Source organism: Chionomys nivalis, chromosome 2, assembly GCF_950005125.1.
Source record: "Chionomys nivalis chromosome 2, mChiNiv1.1, whole genome shotgun sequence".
NCBI classification, from domain to species: Eukaryota; Metazoa; Chordata; class Mammalia; order Rodentia; family Cricetidae; genus Chionomys; species Chionomys nivalis.
In genome coordinates, this window is record NC_080087.1 from 26,920,626 (window position 1) to 26,939,935 (window position 19,310).

At 34.7% G+C, this 19,310-nt stretch overlaps 1 long non-coding RNA gene across 1 annotated transcript in view; it reads left to right on the top strand.

Moving 5' to 3' along the window:
- Nucleotides 1-6,228: 6,228 nt before the first annotated feature.
- The window catches only part of LOC130869853 (uncharacterized), a 57,685-nt gene continuing 44,603 nt past the window's right edge, over nt 6,229-19,310 (top strand). The window contains exon 1 of the long non-coding RNA XR_009056688.1: nt 6,229-6,454. This is a non-coding gene — a long non-coding RNA (uncharacterized LOC130869853). The remainder of the gene's footprint in view (nt 6,455-19,310) is intronic.

A 19,310-nucleotide genomic window follows, 5' to 3' on the forward strand; every position in this document is an offset into this window, starting at 1 on the left:
CACCTTTGCTATAGGCCCAAACAGTACCTTTATTAACCAATGAAAGCAACACATAGACAGAAGGACCTCCTACACCATTTCCCTTTTTCTGTTTAAACAAAAAGGAAGGCTTTTACATAGTAAAATTATATATAGCAAAACAGGTATCAAGCAAGAACTACAGTTACAATATTTATATCAACTTTATCTTTTATCATAACTAAGGAAAACTATATAACTATAAATTCTTCAACTCCATCAAAGACTCTAGAAAGATATATTACCTAAGTAAACAGGAAGTACATTGTAAGCAGCTTCCAAAACTCTAATAATGACATAGACATCTCACTGTCTAGACAGTCATCCAAAGTTTTTTTGTATCATTGGAGCATCCATCCTCAGCCTACAGCCCATAGTATCCAACAGATTTTTCCACAAAGCAGGAAATTTCAAAGACAGTTCCACCTATATTGCCAGTTTTCCAGCCACTTTCATTTTTATCCTGCAGAACATATAGCAGACTCTTTCATGAAGCAAAAACCCCAAAGGATCATCCACATTTAGACAAGTTCAACAGTCACTTCACCGTGGATCCTGCATGTCCAGTTCATCTAACAAAGTCCATAAGGAGCCTCTTTGATGTCATCTTCTTCTTGAAGTAGATTGGTGCTGCTAGGAGCAAATGTGTCTCACTGGCATGAAAAGTCCTAAATTTTTAAAACATTTAAATACCATATTCTCTGAAAAGATTTGAAAGATTTAAAGATTTGAATTTGGTCTCTAAAAGATTTGAAGAATACCTAACTGAAATATATCTCTATATATCTAGAAAAACTAACATGATTACAATCTTGACTATTACAGATGATTATTTGTTAACCTATATGTCTTAATTATACATTACATTTTTAAATGACCTACATGATCACAATACCTTAATCAAGAGTAGATATGTATATATATACATATAACAAAATTGACCTTAAATTTGTATAAATAAACCAAGATCCATACCAATTCAATTATTCATATTTATATCATATCCCCCTATAAATGTAAAAAAAACCATTTTACACAATTTAGGAATATGGGTGTAGTTATTTCTCTTCAAACTTCTTCCTTCTGTTTGGGGGGCACTGTTAATCAAATCTTTCATGGTGTATCCTATGTGCTAGGTTCATCTCAGTCAGCAGTTGGGCAAAATAATATTTTGAGGGTATTCACATCAACCTTTCAGAAAAAAAAATTTTGAGGTCTTCAGCACATTTTCAACCAGTAAGTGATCAATTTCTGCATTATCTTGTGCTAGAGGACCTGGCATACCTGTATGAGATCAGATGTGTGTTAATTATATGGAACAAAGCCTATTCCTGATTGTATCTTGACTCTGAATGAATAATGAAGCCAATTCTGTAACATCTGGTTTCAATTCATTGGTTTCAATATGCAAGAAACTCTTTCTGCATATTGTAAATCAATAACCATATTGAGTTCTTTAAAATACCTTATTACCATCTAAATAGCAAATAGCTCTGCCTTTTGGACAGAATTATAAGTATTTTGTTGCCTCTTATTTAAATCTTCTGATTTACAACCTTCCTTTCCTGATTTATCTTCATCAGTATCAAATTTATGGGCTCCAATTATTGGTGCATCATGTACAATTAAGGGAAGAACCCAAGTAGTTTTTTTTTATAAGATTAATTCTACCACATTGGGGATAATTACTATTAATCTCTCCTTAAAAATTAGCACAAGATTTTTGCCATGTGCCATGTGCCATGGTTCATTGTCTTCCAATAATTTTTTGGAAATTATTGGTAAAATGCACTATCATCTCTGCTGAATCTATACCTGCTAGTTGGCAAAGTCTCAATTTTCCTTTTATAATTAATTCAGAGACCTTTTCCACATAAGTTTTTAATTTTTTACTCTGTTTATGTGGTGTAAAGATCGATTCTAAGATAATATCTTTCCTCTGCATTAAAATTCCTTAAGGTAAATTCTGGAAGGCAATATGATTAGAATGCATTTAATATTTGGATCTATCCTACCAACATGAGCTTCCTGTAATTTCTCTTCAACAACTTTTAATTCTTTCTCAACTTCTTCTGTTAATTCTCTGGGACTATTTAAGTATTTGTCACCATCTAAGGTTTTGTGAAATGAAATATTAGATTAGGTGTTATGCTGACAGTAGCCAGAAACTAGAAATGTCTCCCAAAAATCTTTGAAAGTCATTAAAATCTATAGTAAGTCTCTCCTAATTTGTGCCTTTTTTGTTTTCATTTCCTGCACACTTATTTTATAACCTAAGTAATTGACTGACATTTCTCTCTCTATTTTTTCAGGAACAATTTTATAATCCTTGTCTAGGCAAAACTTTCTTTACTTCTTCAAACATTTTTTCTAAAGTATCTGAATTTGAATCAGATAGCAAAATGCCATCCATGTAATGGTAAATTAGATTTAGGAAATTGCTTATGTATTATTTCCAATGGCTGACTTACAAAATATTGGCACAGGGTCAGGCTATTTAGCATTCCCTGTGTAAGAATAGTCCAGTGGTATTTTCTAGTAGATTGAGAATTATTGTAAGTAGGCACCGTGAAGGCAATTTTTTCTATGTCCTTTTCTTGTAAAGGTATAGTGAAGAAACAATCTTTTAAATCAATAACTATGAGAGGCCATTATTTAGGTAATAGAAAAGGAAAACAATTCCAGATTGTAGAGGGCCCAAAGGTTGAATTACCTTATTGACAGCTCTTTGATCTTTCACCATTCTCCATTTTTCAGATTTCTTTTTAACAACAAATACAGGATAATTCCATGGGCTGGTTGATTCTTTAATATGGTAAGCATCTAGTTGCTCCTGTACCAGATGTCTAAAGCCTGCAGTTTCTCTTCTGTTAAAGGCCATTGTTTAACCCATATTGGTTTCTCAGCTAAACATTTTTAAGGTAGGGCCATTAGTACCTCTGAAGTTTTGCTAGTTGTTTTGTGTTCTTGTAGAGCCTAAATGGCTGGTGACTTTTGTTTGTAATACCTTATAATATCCTTCCAAGAAATATGAGTTTTGGGGAACTGTAGGAATGTTAATCTGGGTATTCCATTGCTGGAACCTGTCACGGCCCCATAAATTTACTGCAATATTAGCTACATATGGCCTCAGCCTTCCTTTCTGTCCTTCTGACCTTATGCATTTAATCCATCTCTTGCTTTGTTTCACTTGAAATAGGGTTACAATTCCTAGGAATTGAACATCTGCCTCTTGAAGAGGCCAGTACAGATGCCAAGATTCTAGAGTAATGATAGTCATGTCCACACCTGTTTCTAGTAATTCCTCCATTAGAATGTGATTTATGTGCACTCTTAGCTTTGGTCTTTGATTATTTATCTAAGTCTTCCAAAATATACATTTCCTATTTCCTACTGAAGTTTTTGATTTGTCCTCCAAGTCTATTCCATCATAACAGTATGGTTATTTTATAATAGGCATTGGATATTTTTTTAATGTTCCTGGTGAGACATGTTCTCCACAGTGACTGGGAATGACTGGACCATGTTTGACATGGGGCCTGTGAGAGGCCCCCCAAGGAGTTTCCCGATGTCATCACATTAACTTGTCTATCTTTTGTTGACCTTCATTGTCCCAATGTCAGCCTTTGCCACAAATCCTATATATTTCAGAAGGTTGAGACCACCTATTCTTGCTATTCTCAGAGAAGACATTATGGTATTTTGTGCTAGATGGCTTCTCAGAGGATATTACTGGATAGGCAGCTAAAACTCTGGATAAGTCATCCTTATCCAGAACTCTGATATGTACTGATGAGGCTAAATCCTGTCTTTGTACCTTCTCTTCTTACTCATCAGTTTTGATAATTACCTCAATCTTTTCAAATCTTTTTACCACTGCCTTTTGTAAAGTCTGAATCTCCTGTCCAGTGTTCCACTCTAATGCCCTCACTGATGATTCTAAGTATGAAATTTGTCCAGTAAAGATAACATCTCATCCTTGGACATAATTTTGATGGCATGCAATTACCTTCCTGGAGAAATATACCTAATCCACTAACATGTCAAAACTTTTCAATAAATTCTGATTGTTAAATTCAACAGCATGAATTCTTTCAGATAATGTCTCAGCACCCTTCAACAATGATTGAATTTTGACTTTCAAATTAATGTTATTCTTTTCAATAGTATTAATTTTTTCAACCAGTTGTTCATTATTAGTCTATAAAGACTGTATCATTTTTTATTTTTTAAGTGCCTCATTCTTGGCTCTGTTATCAAACCAATTTCTTAACAATATAATATGAAAAAGAAAACTAATTTTCAAAATCAAATAAATGGATGTATATGGAGAATCACATAAGCCTTGCAGAATACCATACATAGGGTAAGCAAAATGGGTATTAAATTACTGAATGGTAATATTTTCAGCAATCTTATAGCTTTCAAATTTATCAGTTCACTTACCTTCCTTAGGCAATTTCAGTGAATTGGAGTAGGTGTGATAATATTTTATGCCTAGCACATGTTGCAGTTACAGCCTCATGGTGGAGGGATATGGAGATTGTTTGTTCTCGTTCGCTCTGGTTCTGCACTTGTCATCACCAACTTAGATACTGATAAATATGCTTTGTTTAACAAATTAAGAGCAGTTATTAAAAACAATCAAAGTGGGTTGTAGGTTGGTGATAGTTGAAAAGGGTCAAATTGAGTCTTGTCATGTTGACTGTTTCTTGCAGTTATACAAACCTAATACTTTCTGTCAGGGTACTCAATGTCACTCTCCAAGTAAAAGTGAATAAATAAGCACGTTATTTTGAATGTAATAAAAGATGTTTTATTTTATTTGTAATGGCTTCACTTTTATTAATATGTATTGTGCATGCCCATGATTATGCATGCTACATGTATGTAGGTGCCTCTGAAGATCAGAAAAAGTCACCAGATCTTCTAGAGCTTGAGTTATAGCCAGTTGTGAACTCTCTAATGTGGATGCTGGGAAGTAAACTCTGATCCTCTAAAAGAGCAGCAAGTGCCCTTAGCCACAGAATCATCTTTCTAGCCCTACATTGTGAGTTTTTATGAGGCGTTTTTTATCAAACATTTAGTCATACTTTTATGTGTAAGCAGAATCTGAACAAAATATTGTAAGCAGTAGGGATTTAAGGAGTCCATATGAATAATAATGAATTATTTGTTATTTGTCACCTTTGCTAGATTTAATAATATAATAATCCATAGGCATGATGTTAAAGATGGCTACCATAAGTTAAATTACTGTAAATGATCATTTCACTTTGAATTCTTTATTGAAATACGTGTCTTTGTGATTCTTATTGTCTCCTTTCATGATCCCAGAATTAGCTGCACTCTGTACCAAAAGATTTCTTTTGCTTTATGCATGGGAGGTTTTTGTAAATGATGGTTTTCTTGCTAGATGATGCTGATAGGAAGACCACGGCTGCCTTAAGGCACTGGTAGAGGAATAGTCAGGCTACCCCGGTGCTTATGGGCAGGAGTGCCTTTTATTTTCCTTCCCTTCCCTGGTATTAATTAGCATTGGTGATTCAGGCTGGTTACATTTTTCATCCAAGTTTTTCTTTTAAGTTACTAATCAATAACTCGTTAATGAAGCCAGAAAAGGAGAACGAAGCATTCTTAAATGTCCACTCCCACTTCCAGAAACAAACAAACAAGCCTGGAGCTTCACAGAAGAAATCATTCAGTTGGCAAAATTGTGTGGTTGATAGGAGGGAGGGCAGTTGATTTAGTGAGGAGGTTTGTAAGATCTTTAAGTATTCAATTCCACATATAGTATATCAAATGCTGCTTTAAGTAGTATTAATATTTGCGTCATGATTTTCAAATTCATCTTCATGAAATGTCACATAATGAAGTCTTAATAAAACGCTTCTGAAGCAATCGTTCATCCTAGGAGCCATTTATTCAATTTTCTTTGGATTGAGTTCTTCAAATGAATATTAGACTTTGGACCATCAAAGGGAGCAGAGCCATGCGGGATGCTGATCTTTAGTATTCATGCAGATACTAGAGAAGGTCATTTCTACTTCTGTTCCAGACATTTCAAAAATACAGAAAAAAAAAAAAGAGGTCTCAGTGGATAGTTCAGAGCAGTAACCACTAGGTGGCAGAAGCGCTCCTTCCGCCAACTCGGCTTCGCCTGGTGTGGGCTGTAATTAGGTCAGTGTAAGTTAAAGTAGGGCTGAGAGAGGAATAAAGTAGATTTTCTCCTCTGGAACACACTGCAGTTTAATTTCACTTCTTTCTACAATGTGCGATGAAGGTGGACTTAACTTTTAAAGGCAAAGAGACAAACCACTGCCAGGATAAATGAAAAGACGCAGAGGGGCCAGCTGGCACCACACAGGCAATGAAATGCTTTCTGGCTGTTTCCTAATTTTCATATCCGGGTCATCTTCAGAAATCATTTTCAGAGGTAAGGTGATGAATGTTTTATGTAAGAAAGAGGTGACTTCCGAAGCAAGGGGTGGGCTTGCTGGTTGCTTTTGAAAATTAATTCCCTTTATCCATGCAATAAACGTATTTTATCCTTGATGCTGTTTTTTATTTATTTGTGTTTTTTTTTTATTTTTCCTAATTTTGGCAGCATCCAGAAACACGTTAATCTGAGGGAAAGCTCCACACACCCACACAGACTTCCCTTTCCTGCTGAGTGAGCCAAGGAGGAGGAAGTGGCACTGAAGGGGAAAGTTGAAACCTTCTGTTCTGCAGTCTTGGAGGCTCTGAGAAGGGCAGAAATGCCTTGACACAGGGATCCAGCTCTAGTGTTAAAAATGCAGCAGGCCAACATGAGAGGCCTCCCTCTCCAAAAGCATCAAGGGCCACTGAAGTCACTTACATGAAGGATAGTAGGAAATGAGGACAATCACAAGAAAAATAGACCTGTTACCAGGCATTATATGTCCAAGATTTTTGTTGTTGTTGTTGCTTGTTTGTATTTGTTTACTTGTTTGTTTTGTTTTTTTCTCAAGCAAATAGGAGCAAATAAGATTTAATTTAGACATACTCTAAGTAGAAACATTTCCTGATTTTAAATTCTCTAGAGTTTGAGAGTATCTAACTGAATTCAATGTTGTTTCTTTAAATTACAGATCATGCCATAGGTAATGCCAAACTCAGAGAGAGGAGGGACAGATGTCAGTATGATGATGATGATGATGATGATAATAATAATAATAATGTATAAACTATTGTGATTCTGAGAGAGAAGACCAGCTAAGCACAAAGAGGTGTTTCAGGCAGGCTAAGATTCCTCCAAATCATTTCTAGGTTTTCAGATAAACTAGGAGCTGAGTGTCTTGCACAGGTCTCTACCATTGCCCAGTTGATAATGTCTGGGTTACCCCCAAATTTCTTCCGCCTTTTTGTCATTACCTCATGTTCGTTCAGACTACTTTCCATCTGTAGCCACATATGACACAATGGCAGAATCGCTGTGCTATTCTGTGTTCGTGTTTGCATCCAGAATCACAATCACATTAAATCCACATGCAAGCATGACATATGAATGAATTCTGTATACTGTAAATGATGTCTTCCACATCTCTCAATAGTGTAAAAAAAAAAGAAAAGAAAAAGAAAAAAAAATGAACGAAGACTGACAGAGACTAGACTAAAAAACAAGTGATAAAAAATCTAAGAAAACATCTTGAACTCCTGTTTTAAAAGTATAACAAGTATTCTGTAGCCGCCCCTTTCTAATTATCCTAACAGCTTGATTTGCTGATAGACAGTAGATAGATATGAGACAGGTCCTGTACTGTTGAAGACATTAGAAGCAGAAGGCACTCAACAAATTATAATTTACAAAAACACTGGACTGATCTCTGAAATTCATACCTCAGAGATCAGATATAGTCTTAACCTGAAATATCATTGCCAGTTAATCAGAAGTTGATGAAAAAAAATGGAGTATAACCGATGGAGTATACAGAGACAACCTTAATTCTAATGTTTTATTAGAAACCATTAAACCATTATTTCTTTGAGAAACATATCATGTCCACTTTTTCATTTGTTTGTTTTACAAAGAAATATCAAATAGAATTTAAGGCCATAAACACTTTGGTCATTGTGAAGTGCATAATGCATTCATTGCTTTTGAAATTACAAGCATATTTTAACCAAGTCTGTAATATAGAGCTAGAAATGCATGGATTATTCTTGAAAGTATGATATACAAGAATGAGTGATTTTGTAAGAGAGTAAGGTACAGGTAGTCTTTGCTGGCCCTCTGGCAGCTTGTTCTCAGGTTTCTTTGATAGTTATTATATGGATTCCTTGTTTCTTACCGCCTCCATTTTTAATGTATGTGTCACATGCCTTCCATTGTTGTTTCTAGTTGTACTTTGTTCATGACTAACCCTGAATTTCATTTTATCAAGTGATTCTGGCTGTACTTTCACATATAGAAAGATTCTGAAGGACATACTGGGTAACAACTGTATATTTCAAGTTTTTAATACAGAGAGAAAGTATAAATTGGATTCATAGGCTATCATCTTTAATAGTGTTTTATAAGCACCATAATTGATCCTTACCCATGTTATCTTTTTCATTTTTAACTATTCTATCTTTATAGAAATACCAGTTAGATGTTTAAGATGATACAGATGGTAGAGTCAGTTAGTTAGCTCAAAGTAGCTTACTTGTTTTCTTTCAAAGAATTGGTCAACTTTGTTTTGTCTGATCACATACTGTCTACAAAAGAGTGTTAGTTTTTTATCTTAAATAACAGTAAAATTGAAATTTTTAAAGGAAGTGAATGGCCTTGTATTCTAGTATGCTTTCCAGTTGGTTTGAAAAGCCATCTGACTAAAATCAAGTTGGGGTAAGAACGAGTTTTTTCATTCATATTTCCAGGCCAAAAGGTATTATTGAGGGACAAAGAACAAGATCTCAAACAGTAATTCAAGTGGAGACCATGAAGGAATGCTGCTTACTCTTGTGCTCACTGGTTTATGGTCAGTTAGTATAATAGGAGCTGTGGGCTGCGTTCCTGCCCCCCCCCCCCCAGGCTCCTGGCTGCCTGGATAGCTTATGCCCCGAAATAATTACACGGAAACTGTATTCTTTTAAACACTGCTTGGCCCATTAGTTTCAGCCTCTTACTGGCTAACTCTCATATCTTGATTAACCCATTTCTAATAATCTGTGTAGCACCATGAGGTGGTGCCTTACCAGGAAGGATCTTAACATGCATCCATCTCGGAGAGGAGAGCTACAGTGACTGTCTAACTTCCCTTCTTCCCAGCATTCTGTTCTGTCTACTCCACCCACCTATGTTCTAACCTATCAGGCCAAGCAGTTTTCTTTATTAACCAATAGACAGATGACCCTCCTCCATCAAGTTAGTTTACTTCTACAGACTAGTCCTACCTGAAAGGGGATGTTGCCAATCACAATGGGATAGGCCCTCCCACATCAATCATTCAACACATTTGGCCACAGACAAAAGAGGTCTAGGGATCCGTCAACTGAGAGTTCTTTAGATGACTCTAGACTGTGTAAATTTGACAGCTAAAGTCAACTAGGACTACTTAGTTTTGTTTTTAAAATAAATGATAGATTTCCTTTGCTATCTAGTCAGAAATGACAATAAAGCTGGTTAGAAGATAAAATTTAAAAATAAAGTTCATTATGTCTCTACAACTCATTCTAATTAAATTGAATGCCAAGAAAGAAGTGAGTCTCAAAGATCAAGAAACAATTTTTGTTCTATGAGACTCACTTGAATTCTTTTTATTCCTTTGTTATATATTCGTAAACAGAGGTGAGGGGTGCATAAGATGGAAATGTCTGTGGGCAAAGCAATATATATTCAATACACGTGTTGATTCTCTACATAGAACTAGCACATAATGTGTGTGCTGATCAATACACACCAACATGGCAGATATAAAACTGTGAGATTTAATTCTAGTTCTTTTTGTAGAACTGAGGTTTCCGTGATGGAACAGGCTATTTCTTTGTTTGAAAACATATTCAGCATAGTTTTTCAAAGGTCTTCCATGTGACCACTGGTGTCTCCTGGCAAGAAAATATTAAGTAGACAGTGGCAACATTCATCACCACTATCAGAGTCTTGTTCACGAGTTCGTGACATAACACTTCATGGTGGGCAGGAAAAATCCCCAGAAAGACACATGTGTCTATCTGGAGTGAAGGGCAAAGCCCAGGTGTGACTTACTTATCCCTCTGTGTCACCTGTACCAACATACTCTGACTCACAGAAGACATTTAAGGACAGTAAAAGATAAATGCTTAGAGTACACTTAAGGAAGAATTTTTAAAAGACACCTTTAGAATTTGCACTCTTTTTCATGAGGAATGATGACCTTAACCTCAAAAGATCATAGAACATTTAATCTAATTTCTTGAGAAGTCACAATGGGAATTTTCATGCTATAATAGAAATATTCCATTTATTTCTTATTGTGATCAGAATTTTATGTGATGAATACTTTACATATTCCTACATACAATTTTGACATATATAAAGTCATTAAACTAGCCCTGGAGTAATTTGATGCTGAATTACATTAGTTATAAATGACATAAATTACATATTTTCTCTTTTAAAGCCTAAGTAGTTCATAAATAACATTTAACTTATTATACTATAAATAGTTAGAGTAAACATAAAATAGATATGTGGAGATCCTAAGAAGAAATTATTTTAGATGAAATATTTATATACACATATATGAAGAAAATTTGATGTTTTTATAAAAACTCTTTCTATATCTATGTTGCTCTATTGCATATTATACAGAGATAAACACAATATTTGAATAATTAATTAAGTCTTAAATATTCTATGTGCCTTAATATGAAATTTAGCAAGAATTTATTGTGTTATATTCAAAGCACAGTGTTGGCCATATAAACCCATGATTTATTGAGATCATATTACTGTGAATAATTTGTAATGCTCCTGAAACAATTGTCATTTTAGATATCTAAAGTCTATTTATTCCTGTGTCTCCTATAAGAAATTTGATTTATATCATTTGACTCTTCAAAATATTTAAATATGCCAAGTACTTTTTATTCAGTTATTTCATATTCATTAAAGATTGAACCTTACACTGAAGACTCACAGATAGAGAATGAGCACATAGACAGCTGTGCTTCAAAGCTATGGAGAGAGGTATTATTCTTTTATGGCAAAGAATTCAATCAAGTTTCAAGTACTAGGAGGTATTTTATTAGCCCTTATAGGCTTAATCAAGGAGTCAATGTCAAGTGCTAAATGAAGGACATAGCAATTCAGTCTTTTCCTTATTGCTGTGTCTCAACTTACCATTAAAAATCATCTCAATGTTAATACTTTCTAAAATTAGATTAATAAAAAAATTTGAAAGTGAATCAGCATACTTCATTCAAATCTTCAAAATAAATGAGGAGTGTGTAGACAATTTTTGTACTTTTTTGCCTGTATTTGCAATTTCTGTCTGGAACCAGAATTTCTCATTGCTGAGTAAGCACATTAGTGAAAATTACATGTAACTAAAATTACAAAGTCTTTTAATTGACAACAGTCATTCCACAACTTATTACCCTTTAAATGGTATGTGTTTGTGTTTGTGAAAAAGGTAAAAGTGTGAATTTAAAGCCTCTTCTTGAGGAACCATGTCAGTAGTTTTAGGATTAGCAACCCTCTTCTTAAAAGGCAAAGAAAGCTTTCTGCTTTTATTATTCATTGCCTTTCATCTAATTACTTAAGATTTTCATAAATAAGACATCACAGTTTAAAATTACTGATTGAAGGAACATGCTATTGACAACTGGGATTTTCAAAATTTGATGCTCCGATTTTGATGAAACATGATCAGTACAACAAACATGTCCTCACGTGCAGCCTTCAGCATTCTCTGGAGATTAAAATGACGCTCTGAAAGATAAACATCAAACTGAAATCTGATCTCCAGGCAGGCTGAATTGTTTCTGTCCTCTACTCCCATATGGTCATGATAATTGTTACAGAATAAAGACTTTATTATTTTACAACAAACATTTTACTTACAGATGTAAACTCATTGCACCTATGTATTGGTCTTATTTTTAACTATTTTACAAAAGATACTTTACTGTTAACATATTTGAGGAATGCTTCTATTCTCTCATCTGCATAAATCTCTTTTCTTTTGCTTGTCTTCCATCTGCAGACATTAGTAGTAAATTACTTTGTTGATATTCTTTTTCAAGTCCAAGAGACTGAATCTTGTATCCATATGCTCAGTGTAATTATAGGGTGATTCAAAAATATAAGTTCAAAAAGTCAGCCCTGTTAACTCAGTTGGGAAATCATTCACCCGTGTTCTGAAACGTTAAGTTGTATTTTTTAAATCATAAAATTTCATATGGACAAAAGAATATAAAGTAGATCTGTGTAACGACAAACCAATTGACATGCTAGTGCAAATGTGCCTCACCCAGGGTTAGACTACAAATAATTAATGGTTATTGAGAGAATCTGTCCTCTCCATTGATAAGATCCTCATAGGCTATCCAATTCCATGCAGTCAGTCTGAAACACATACAAATATGAGCAACACTAAATTTGTATGTGTGCATTTGAGAGTGTAAAAGTTACGAAGAAGTGGTCATGAAGGAATGGAGGAGATAATGAAGGGAGGGATGGGGTAGGAAGTGCTGACCACAAAACTTCTATGTTATATTTCCCCAAGATAATTAAACTGATTTTAAAAGAATATTATATTTTGGATAAACATTAATACAGAAAGTATAAATGACAGCTAAATAAGGAAGACACAATGTAATCATAAAATTCTCAATAAAAACAGGAGTTAGGAAAATAAAATTGAGACAAATTCACAGAACAGAAAACAGCAAGCCAGCTGGCACATTTTGATCTATGTTCATAATTACTTTAGATGTAAACACATCACTTGGAAAATAGGACACAAAAGCAAGACTAAAGTATGTCCTGTCACAGAAGAGTAAAGATGCGTGAACGCTGAACACAATGCAGTATTTTGGATTTAACCCTGAAAGGAGACATTAGCTGAAAAGGATTATTGCTTGCTGGAGAAAACCTAAACTAAAAGACAAAAAAAGTTGTTTTCTTTCTCAGATGAAAATTACAGAGTAGTTCAGAAGATTTGCTTTGTTTTATGTCATTACTTTCAAACAGGGTTGTTTTTTTTTTTTTTTTTTTTTTGCAAATAGTTCATTTGAATAAAGCTTTGCTTAAATACTTATTTTAGAACAGGAATTTATTAATGCCTAATTAAGGAACTCATCAGGTGTCTCTCCTCTAAAGTTATTAAACTGAATAAAACTCAGCAACTGATAACCAATATAGTCTGAGACACTGATGTGTGAAGTGTAATACAGAAAAAGGTAAACAACAACCTAGCTACAAAGTCTCCAGTCTACAAAGTCTACAAGGATAACATACCTGCAAGATGCACCGATCCAAGAGTGACGCAAACGTTGTGGGATTAACCAATCAATATGTGGTTGGATTTAAAACCCAGTCCATGGGATGGAACCTGTCCTTAACACTGCTTGGGTGGACAATAACTAGAGACCAAATAGGGATCTGGAATAAAATCAAATACTACTGTTCTGCTAAAGGAATGTAGCAATTGGATGTCTCTTAACAATGTTCTGTTATAGATCCGAGTCTTGCCCAGTCATCATCAGAGAAGCTTCCTCTTCAGTAGATGGGAACAAAGGCCCATAGCTGGACATTGTGGGGAGGAAGAGAGAGAGAGAGAGAGAGAGAGAGAGAGAGAGAGAGAGAGAGAGAGAGAGAGAGTTCAACATTCAATCTTAAGTGGGATGTCTATCAAATTCCTCTCCTCAGAGATCAGGGAACACTGAGGCAGAGGAGGCAGGAAGATTGTTACAGCCAGAGGGGATTGAGAAGAGCAGGAAAACAAGTCTGTCTAAACACAGCAGTGTTGACACACATAAGAAATCACAGAGACTGTAGCAGCATTTATAGGGTGTGCTTGAGTCTCTGCCAGACAGAGTACCTGTTTTGAGAAAAAAGGACACAGGATACCATCTGTAACCCAGAAGCTATGTCCAATTGATAACAACTTGTAAATAAAAAGATAAGTTTCCGTCCACAGAGTCTCACTGGGGTTATAAGCCACTCTTGAGTAGAGGCCCATGTCAACACAGATGGTCAACAAGAAACAAATTTAATGCCATCATTGGAATTTCTTTGTCCCATAATATTTTGACAGGGCATTTTTTTGTTTTCAGTGTTATGGGTCCTTTGCATAAGCATTATGTCTTCCAGTTTTGTGTTTTTAGGGGATTCCTTTGAGAACAAATGAACAAATGTGTGTTTCTGCAAAAAGCAAAACAAAAACAATACAATACAAAAATAAACAAAGCAAAACAAAACAAACAAAAAAATGAATGTTTGTCTAGATTAGAAAGAGAGAGATGATATCCTAAATGTTTGGACAGAGGTGGTGACTGTATAATTTATTAAGCTCATTAGAAGATTTAATTTTGTAGAGAAGAGCAGAAAAAAACCTATTCATCTTTATTTTCTGTGTGTGAATGCTTTGCCTACATGTTATGTGTGTCCTGTACATGCCTGGTGCCTGCAAGTGCCAGAAAAGGGTGTCAGATTGCTGAGAATTGGATTTATAGGTGGTTGTTAGTCGCCCTACATGGATGCTGGACCTCTGGAAAAAAACTATTAAAAACCTTTAATCCATGAGGCATCTTTCCAACCCCTAGAAAACGTAGTCAAACTGTACACTTAGTATAAGTGAATCTTATCAGTCAGTCTGTCCTGTCAATATTGCTGTACAGTGCAATAATAAAACAACAAACTGATGAAGCTTTTAACCAGTGTAGCTTTTCCAAGTGATTAATTAATGCAAAGTTTCAAGTTTTACATTATTGCATTGTCTATTTTCATGCTCTATATATCTGTGATCAGGGTGTCATTTCTAAACATGGGTGTTCTCTTATACACATCTGGCATTTTTTCATCCCTTTGGTCTGTAACATAATCTATTAGAAGAGTCTATGGAAAGCATTCCATCAACGTCGCCAATTCCTGAAGATTTATACTTTCCCTAACTAGAAATATTTCCATAGTGAATTATTTTGCATGTTTAACTATTTATTTTGCTAATTGGACTGCAGGTAAATACTTCTGTAGGCTACTACCATAAGCCGATAATTAGAATAAATGTCGAAATAAAATTTTCCTTGTTTTTTCTTTATTTTTTATTTTAATTTTCTATTGACTTTACATAACAATTTCAGTGCCATTTTCCTTCCTTCCTCAGCTACCCACCCATACACTCCTCAGAGAGGGTAGGGCCTACCATGGGGAGTCAACAAAGCAGGGCATATCAAGTTTTGGCAAGTCCAAGCCCCTCATCTGTGTATCTAGACTGAGCTAGGACCTTTTTTAAACTATGAAAGGAGAATCAGAGAGTGCTTCAGAAGCATACAGTGTGGAGAGCGTTTACCAAAAAGCCAATGGGAAGCTGTTTTTATATTTACAAGACTGCATTATTTGGTGTACTGCAATAACTCTCAATACTTAGTAAGAAAGAAAACCAGGCTCTAACCTTCCTTGGAACCAATCAAAATAACTGATGTAAACAAACTAGTAGTATATATTTGGTGGGACATTTTTTTTTTTTTTTTTTTGTGGTGAGTTCGTCAATTGATGGATGGCTCGGTGCCTTCTGGGAGAAGAACAGATACATTTTTGTTTCTGAAAATGGCATGTGCATGAGTAACTTATTTAAAATGCAGTTATAAGGAAAATTTACAATGAATCCATGTTATAACTGAATCTTTCAAATATTTTCTTAACTTTTTTGGTACACTGGTAAAACCTAGACAAGTTGAAAATGGTTAGTTATCTGAAAAATCAAAACACAATGTGCTCAGAGATTAAAGCATACTTAAATGTGTCATTGCGTAAAAGTGTTCTGGAAATACAAATCATTGCTTTGAAAATATTGTCATGCTTTTATAACCATTACACTGAGATGCCATGTTGTACCTAATGTGGTGCTCTTTGAAAACACCCACCCACATGGCTCTTGACGTGATTTTAGCATTTATTCCTGACATACCCAGAACATGATGAGAAACTTCCTGATAGCTGGAAGGGAAGTATACTTCAATTATGTTATTGCCCCCTTCTATTTTTTTCACTCATTTTCATTCAGCATTCTGTTATGGGTATATTAATCATGTAGAGATTCACCAGTAATTTAAGTTTAAATGGGTTTTCTAAAAGAATAAATGTGACTTGCCTACTTTTCATTAAATTGTGTTCATATATATATTTGCATATATTATCCCTCTAAACAGGATTCAGCAATGGTATAATTTGAGAATAAATAAAGGAAATATACATAATAAAATGATTTTTCATTGTCTTTAAATGGGGTAAACAATTGTGTCAAAATGTCAGGATTTGAGAACTGGAGTTGAAGAGATATCTCATAGATGAAAATACTTGCTGGATAATCATAATATCTCAATTTCAGATCCACAACAGATTGCTTTAGAACCTGTAACCTAAGTGCAAGGGGAGTAAGCAGCAGAGAAAGCAATTTCATAGGATCTCTCTAGCCAGCCAGCCTGATAGGAGACAGAGAGAACCAGGGTCACCAAGAGACCCTGTTTCCAGAGAGGCAATTGAAAGTAATAAAGGAGTGCTCCCAGCATCCTTCTCTGGAGCCTCTGTGTAGACACATATATACAGATATGCTGTCTTCACTCAATTCATAAAAGTACTTTGTCAACTGAGCTACATCCCCAAATTAATAGTTTTTAATTAAATTCAATGACAAAATATTGGAAATCTTACCTTAGTTCTGAATTATCCTTACAGATCATGTTCTGTTTTGAGAAAGCACATGCCAAACCAGAGAGAACAATTTCAGTATACTGACAAGCAACAGTAACAAGATCTTGAGTAAACATCTCACTAATTATTATTCCACTAGCTCTTTGACATGGAAGTTTCTATGTCATCCCTAATAGTACAAACTAAATTGACCAAGATTCCTTTACTATGACTACACAAATTAAGTTGAACACTCATTAAACTTAGAGTCATAAAATGAAAACTCATATTCATTTATTACACAATATCAACATATCCCTCTTATACATACATGCCTGCACAGACACAGAGAGAAAAGAGAGAGAGAGACAGAGAGAGACAGACAGACAGACAGAGACAGAGAGAAGGAGAGGCTAGTGGTTTAATGTCTTTTGAGAAATGTATTTTTCTTATTTTTATAGTAGTGTTTTGAGAATCTCATGCAATGGTTTTTGGTCTTATTAACTCTCTATCCACATTCTTCTTCAATTACTATCCCCTTCCTAACGTACACAACAATGTATCATTTAAAACAAAAACACAAGCAAAACCCATCAAGTGTACTTAATATTGCTCATATACTTTTGAATATATGACCTTCCAATGGAGCATGGTCTACCACTTTTACAGAAATCTGAATACACCTCTCTTAGCAACTATTAACTTTCAATAGCTCCTAATGGAACTAGGTGCCCAACCCAACCTGAATCTCCATTCAGGAATTTTATCTATCTTGGAGTTGTTCAGCTTTTCTGTTTGCTAACTAAACTGCCATGAATTAATATGTGCTACTTCCTTGCTTTGTCCTGAAAACACTATTTCCTTTTAGTCATCCACCATCTTTGGCTTTAAAAATAGTTCTGCCACCCTTCCCCAATGTACTGTCTTTATGTTTTATTTAAGCTTTGTAACATTAATTAAAAATATTGTTAGTGGCTTGGAGTTCCTTTAAATCGGGATTATGCTAGAGTGTGGGTTCCACAATAGCAAGGATTTTCTAGTGATTTTACACACTGCTGCAAGCCAAGAATGTAGGAATGTACTTGACATATATAGATGTTTAAAACGTGCTTGTAAATTCATGCTGAACAATTGATTCTGGCTGAAAATGGGTCTTATGAAATGAAACCATCAAATTTGGCTGTTGTCTATATTTCTTTTAATAGGTTATATTCTCTCAGTAAGGGTTTATACTTTCAGATGTTTTTCCCCTCAGGTCAAATTTCTTTTATCAAACTGATCAACAGATTGTAAGGGCTGAGGCATTCCTCAGTGTGTGAATGCCAACCGATGAATGGGGAATGTCATGGATTAAGACTTGGAGAAAATAATAATCACAACCAAAGATATCCCAGCATGCACGGCACCTTTCATCACTATGGCAACCAGACCATAGAGTGAGGCTTTCAGGTCCATATCACCTTGATTTCTCTGTGTCCTATGATTCAAGCATGAGGTATCTTTAGGAATAGGGTCTTATCAAGTTCGGGAAGGTCACCAAGAGCAATGGCAAAAACCTGTAGAGTCTGAGGGTCCCTAAGACCTCACTGGCCAAAATTCATTCATGGCACTGGCCTTTTTATTTGTTAGTTTGTACTGCTTAGTGGAGATACTATTGTCATATAGTCTTATGAATACAATGTTGGTATTTGATAACATTGGAATTTGAAATTGTATGTAAACAGTACAAATTGAGTTTATATAATATGTAAATGTCAAATTAGATCCAAAGTCATCTCGTAAAATGTTTCACAACAGTAAAACAGAAAATCTATCAAAATTCACGTATTTGAACCCAGTTGTAAAGCTAAATAGAAGACAATATATTACTTTTTGAAGTTCTCATTGATTTTCTCAGAAGAGGCAATTATTCAGTTTGTGTGTGTGTGTGTGTGTGTATGTATGTATGTGTGTGTGTGTGGTAGTTGTTTATGTTGGTATAAGTGTGCATGTCAGAATGACAGGAAATAACATGTTTCTTTTGGTTACATTATAGGAAAGTGTAATTCCCCTAGTGATGAGGACAAATGCCCCTTGAAAAATTTCATAGACTCCTTTTGTGACGAAATATGTTATAACATAATTTTCTATATCCTTTTAGTAAAACCAAAAGACAGAAATTTGTGAAATTCTCATTGTGAACAGCTATGCTTCTGTTTGAAACTCCAGATTGGACCATGATCTACATAGATAACTTTAGACTTTTTAAGGCAAGAAAAATTCCTTCGTTTATTTCAAAATATGTCATTATAACTGATATAAAAGCAGTTCAAGCCCTGAAGCATGAAATTTCATTGCTAACTCATCTACTTTCATTGCTCCCTACACAGCATCATGATAATGTGTCTTTGAATTTTAGTGAGAGATTTATTTCCACTACAGATTAAAAACCAGCCATTCCCTCCAGAAACAC